The sequence below is a fragment of the Danio rerio genome, chromosome 25, assembly GCF_052040795.2.
Source record: "Danio rerio strain M-AB ecotype USA chromosome 25, GRCz13ab, whole genome shotgun sequence".
Taxonomy (NCBI): domain Eukaryota; kingdom Metazoa; phylum Chordata; class Actinopteri; order Cypriniformes; family Danionidae; genus Danio; species Danio rerio.
Genome location: NC_141045.1, coordinates 6,725,842 through 6,732,029, shown reverse-complemented (window position 1 = coordinate 6,732,029; position 6,188 = coordinate 6,725,842). Strand labels below are relative to the sequence as shown.

The window sequence follows — 6,188 nt, the reverse complement described above, 5'->3', positions numbered from 1 at the left end:
TAAAAAACTGTTTTTGGTAATCCACAATTAAAGTCAGCATTTGCTTACTCATTTTTATTATTATTATTATTATTATTATTATTATTATTATTATTATTATTATTATTATTATTGACTTCAATAACAAACATACAAAATTCAATTTTACACAAAAAACACAATGATAATAACAGATCAGGATAAACAATATAAACTTTAAAAATTAAATAAAAAGAGAAACAAAAGAGAGAAAAGAAAATAAATAAATAAATAAATAAGTTTAAACATATACATACATAACACAAATACAGGAGGACTATGTATCCATGCTATTTCCATAATATTTATCATAAAAAACTAAGAATCTTTTTCTTATTATTAACTAGTCTAAGAGATTTAATTAAAACATCAATTTCTATTAAAAAATGTGAAAAAGAAGGCAAAAAAAAAACAAAAAAATTTTTTTTGTTTGTGAATAAAATATTTTCCATACAAAATAAAAAAATGAATAATGTAATTCTCTGATTTATCAGTTTTACCTTTTTAATAACAAATGATATCTTGAAGATGAAAGAGTCTGGAAGAAGCAATGTAGTTACCTATATGGAGATATAAGCTTTTCCAAAAGGTTTTTGTGCTTTCACATTGAAAAAAATATGTGAATCAGCGTTTTGTCTTCACTCTTACAAAATGTGCATGAACTGTCAATCTCCAAATACTTTGCCAAAGTACCATTCACTGGGTATATTTTATGATGAATTTTGAAATTAACCTCTTTTGTTTTATTGGGAATGCAGTACTTATGAGGTAATAGCCAGGCTTTTTCCAGTCTGTTGTGTCAAGGAAGGATGCCCAGTAAAAATTTGCCTTTAGGAACATCATATTTTTTATTTTGAAAAATTTGTCGAATATAATTATTATTAAATTTTTTGTCAAATAGACTAATTCCATTTAATATCAGCTCTGGTTCTTTAATAACATTTTCATTAAACATTAAATGAGGTTTTATAAGTTGAATTAGGCCTAAAGGAATTGCTTTTTGCACAGCATTAAATTCTTTAAAAGGTAATGGAAAATTATTATTAGACATAAATTGTTCATAAGACAAAACTTGCCGGACTTATCAAAAATTGAGAGAATCCCAATTATATTTCTGTTAAACCACGTAGATAGAAAAATAGATTTATTTCTAATTCTAATATCAGAGTTGTTCCGTAAAATGCATTTATGTGGTGAGAAATGGGAATAACACAATTTCCACGAAAGTATGACCTGCTGGTGAAATTTTGACAGTGATTTGCTTACTCATTTGGACTGGCAGTTATTCTCTGATGACGTCAGTTTGACGGCGTTTGCAACAATATTCTTAACCACGCCCCTCTTAATATTGTTATGTGTTGGCACACTTAAAGAGCACTGAAAACATCTCTGAACCTATATATGACTTGATTTTATATTATGGAAGGTAAGATGGAAGAATCAGTTGAAACATAACATGATAATAAAGTTTCAGCTCATTTATAATAGATGAATTACCAACCTACGTCACACATGACGTCACATGGGTTCCCGGTTGCAAAAAGAGATCGCTGGCAATTGTAAACATGTTGTGTTGTGCGGTAGGATGCCAAATTTGAAAAATAGAAAACGTAATATTTACCGTACACCACACTGCTTTTAATGCCAACTGCAGACATCTTTGGCTGAAAGGGAGCTGAATGAAGCGACGACCTAATTAAAAATGCTTGACTCTGCAGTTGTCATGTTATATCAGGTAAGTTCACGCTATGCTGAGTCATACACATTACCCATTTTTGATTGCAGCAATGGTTTCAGCATAAACAGTTACATATGGTTGATTAAACTGCGGACACTGAATGCTAAGAATGGAATGTTATTAAGGTAAAATTGGTTTTATATTCACAAATTCATTCAGTGACAACTTGTGACACACTCCCTATATTGTTTACCACGGCACTTTGAATATTATTGAAATAACCTGCAAGTGTGACTTGAAAACAACACTAACACTGTTTATTTGACTGTGAACATGTTGTTCTTTGATAGTCATTGGCTGCTAATATGATTTCGTTACTTAGAGTTTGCAAATAATACTTTTATGAAATTATATTAATAAGGAGAAAGTCTGAATGTGCGAATATAAAACCAACTTTACCTTTATGTGTATGTTCACATACCCCGCCGTACAGGTGCAGTTCGCTGTCAGAATGCAGTCGTTTTTTTTTGTTGATGATTACCCAGGCCTTGTATAACGTTATCTCCGTCTTTTTTTCCTGTCTTCCACTAGGCAAAACCATGTTTTTTAACACTACATAATTTTGAATCTGGAGACCATGGAATATTATTTCTTGCACATGACCACACAGAATAACATTGGTGGCATCCAAAGACTTGTACGCCTTTAATTTCTCTCTTGTTAAAACACAAACAAGAAAAAGTTTCAATGAGATTGTATATTAGGGGCTGGATGCTTGGTCACTTCGTCTTATCCAATATCCATTGGGAGGGTGCTATCGCAAATTGTCAGACGAACGCCGCTCACTTTAACAATAATTTTGCCGAATCACTGTGCTTATCACTGGGTGACAAGCTGTTATAATATGCTGAAAGCGTTATGTAAATAATATATATAATATGTAATAAAAATAACTTATTTCTAATACAACAACAAACTCTGTACAGCATCGGATGTCATTCCCTCGCTGTAAATGCTAGCGCTCCCAGTTTTTTCTGCCACCTTGCTGCTCGCGCATCATGAGTGTTTACAAACATGGTAATTCATCTATAGTGACCTGGGATTTGTGATTGGATCAAATCAGTTCATTCTCATGAATCAATGCACAGAAAACACTGAAAACCATGCAGAATGTGCGCATTTACCCTGTGCTTAATTTGTGAAGGAATGATTTCTTGGAAATAAAAGTTACCGTGTCTGACGAAATGATAAAATATTATTTAGATAGGCCGCTACACGATTAATTATTTTTCGCTGCTCACTGCACACTTACAATCACTCTCATTGGTTGGTTAGTGTAAGTTCGCAGTGAGCAGCGAAAATAAATAATGGTGTAGCGGCCTAGATGTAAGAAAGATGATTGGCTGAAAATATTGTTGAGAGCTAATAGTTAAACGTGACTTCTGCTTTAACTTGCGCATGATGATACCGTCGTGTGTGCGCACACATAGCCTTTGCTTACGCTCATTCACATTCTCTCGCGTGCACACACACGCACAAGTTAATGCTGGATCAGTTAAATACCAGAACACAAAAACGCAGCTGACATTTTTCCAAACAGGATGCGGCAAGATCCAGCTCAAGTTAAGCACTGCATTTACCTCATAGCATTTTTTTTTACCAGGAGAACAAATTTCTCTAAACAATGCAAAAAATTTCACTTTATAGTAAACGTGTGTGTCCTAATAGTGTTTTTGTCGACATCTACACGTATATATCTGACAAAATCTAAAAAATAAATAAATAAAAATAATGGTTGCATGATCCTTTAAATCAGTGGTTCTCAAAGTGGGGGTCGGGACCCCCTGGGGGGTCGCGGGACAATGACAAGGGGTCGCTTGGTGATATCCAAAACTCAAATAAATTTTATTAAACTATCAGAATTACCATATTTTATTCATAGCCGACAGAATATAGTTAATAGTTGCATTAAAGAAACAACAACATAAATATAACAATCAGCCATCAGCCTTTAATTTTAAAAGCAAAATGTAATTAAATCCATAAATGACTTTAAAAAACATTATATGGCTAATAGACTGTTGCATTTTTGTGTTGTCAATAAGCTCATGTTTATATCTGCCTATAGTTGTGTCTGCAACGTTTACATATTTACACCACCTGGAAAAATGGGGGTCGCGAGCCACTGATATGATTATTTTTGGGGTCGCGGGCTGAAAAGTTTGGGAACCCCTGCTTTAAATCACGGTAACACTGCTCTTTTCACCCCATAGACTTCCATTTATATGCTTGCGAATGCGACACTCAAGCTTGTGCAAGTTTCACATCTCGCTGCTTCTCAAAGATCAAGCTTGGTAAACTTTTACCTGCAAAAATGCATCACATGATTGTGTGAGACCGATAGAAGAGAACATGACCCCTCTATACAGTCATTTTAAATAACTCACTTTACAGCTGTCTAATCATCTTGTTTAATCCTGCCCCTTTTCCGCTCAAAAAAAAAGACCCAATCAACATACTAAAATAAAAGTCTCAGCAACTTCCAGAAATATGAGTTTGCAGGAAATGCAACGAAGCATATTTTTATACTAGATAAATACCTTGAAAATAACAGTAAACACAAGCAAGAATTATATCAAATTAAATATACAATAAAAATATATGATAAAAATTTAAGTAAATATATTAATATAATATACAACAATATTTTGGAGCTGGTGAGTATTCATCATCTTAAAGCTGAATAAAAATAAGCTTTTCGTTGATGTATTGATTCATTAGGACAGGGAAAATATTTAACGAAGAGACACATTTTTGTGAAATATCAAGAATTTGATGCTTAAAAAAATGGAAATATTTAACCTTTAAAATGCTCTGAATTAAGTTTTTAGCAGTGCTTCTAATCAAAAATTAAGTTTTGACATGTTTACAGAAGGAAATTTTTTGAATGTTTTCATGGAAGATGGTCTTTACTTAATATTAAAATGACTTTTGGCATAAAAGAAAAATCGATCATTTTAATTCATAAAATGTTTTTGGCTATGCCACAAATATACTAATGCATCATAAGAATCGGAATCAGAAAGAGCTTTATTGTCAGGTACGTTCACACATACAATGTTTTAATGACAGAGCTTTTACAGTGCAACAGAATTACAGAGATAGGACAAAAAACTGTTAATAAATATATTTTAAAAATAGAAGTAAGTAGTAAATGCAAATATACAAATTGATAAGTGCAGCTGTTATGTGCAAATTATGTTGTTAAATAAGTGTTTGCAGTATGTGTATAAAAAAGTGTACAGCAAGTATGCTGGTTCCATAATTATTATCATCAAGTGTTCATGAGATGGATTGCCTGAGGGAAGAAACTGTTTCTGTGTTGGGCTGTTCTGGTGCGCAGTGCTCTGTAGCGTCGACCAGAGGGTAACAGTTCAAAGAGCAAGTGTGCTGGGTGCGAGGGGTCCAGAGTGATTTTGGCTGCCCTTCAGCTCACTCTGGATAAGTACAGTTCTTGGAGAGTAGGGAGGGTTGTACCAGTTATTCGCTCAGCAGTCCGAACTATTCGACATAGTCTTCAAAGGTCAGATTTAGTAGCTGAGCTAAACAAGACAGTTATTGACGTGCAGATGACTGATTCAGTAAAGGAGGTGTAGAACTTTTTTTTTTTTTTTACCGGTTTTGTGGTCCAGGGAAACATTTATAGAAATCTTAGGTAGGCATTATAATTCATTTTAATAAATAAAATATTAATATAATGAAAAAGGGCAATTCAATCAACTTGGAGACTATATTTAATTATTTTAATATAGTATGAGGAACAACAATGTTGGATGTTGCCACTTTGACACATTTTCTCTCACTTGAGCCTAATTCTATTTTTAACCAAACGTCATGCCATGCTGCTTTCTGCATTTCAATGTGAAGCCAGTGAAGCATGATGAGATCAAATCCATCTGTGTGCATTTAAATTCATTAGCTGTCTTCTTTTTTGTCGGGAGGCTTATTTTTATTAATTTTATTTATTTACATTTTTTTTACTTATTCTGTCACATTAAAAAATATAAAAAATACAATTCATTCAATTTTTAATTCTTTAATAAACTTGTAAAGTTTTGTCGCGTCCAGCTCATAAATCCATAAAACACACACACACTAGAGTTCTTTCATTTATTTTATTTTTTTTGCGATAAACATCAGTATAGGCATGGGCCGCTATAAGATTCTGATGGTATGATAACCTTCGATTTAAATATCACGGTATTGAGATTACTGCTGTAAAATAAATTATTTTTAACGTCTGGGTAAAAATCAAAACCTTTTTTCCCCTTTGAGCACAATATATTTTTATTTGAGAAACATTTATAATATTTTAAAGCAGTAAACATGTCAGGCTAAATAATTCAAATCAATTATGGACTTCTGCTGTCTTCATTTGTTTCAAAAACACTGATTTTTTTCACCATTTAAAACGGCAGCTTTGGAGATCTTT

The 6,188-nt window shown here is 32.7% G+C and overlaps 1 protein-coding gene across 3 annotated transcripts in view; it reads left to right on the top strand.

Annotated features, from left to right (window-relative positions):
* The window catches only part of LOC147830765 (uncharacterized), an 80,749-nt gene extending 78,996 nt beyond the window's left edge, over positions 1-1,753 (top strand). For all 3 annotated transcript variants that reach the window (XR_015526058.1, XR_015526053.1, XR_015526056.1), the window contains one exon: positions 1,673-1,753. The gene's annotated coding sequence lies outside the window, so the exon portion shown is untranslated. The remainder of the gene's footprint in view (positions 1-1,672) is intronic.
* Positions 1,754-6,188: the final 4,435 nt, after the last annotated feature.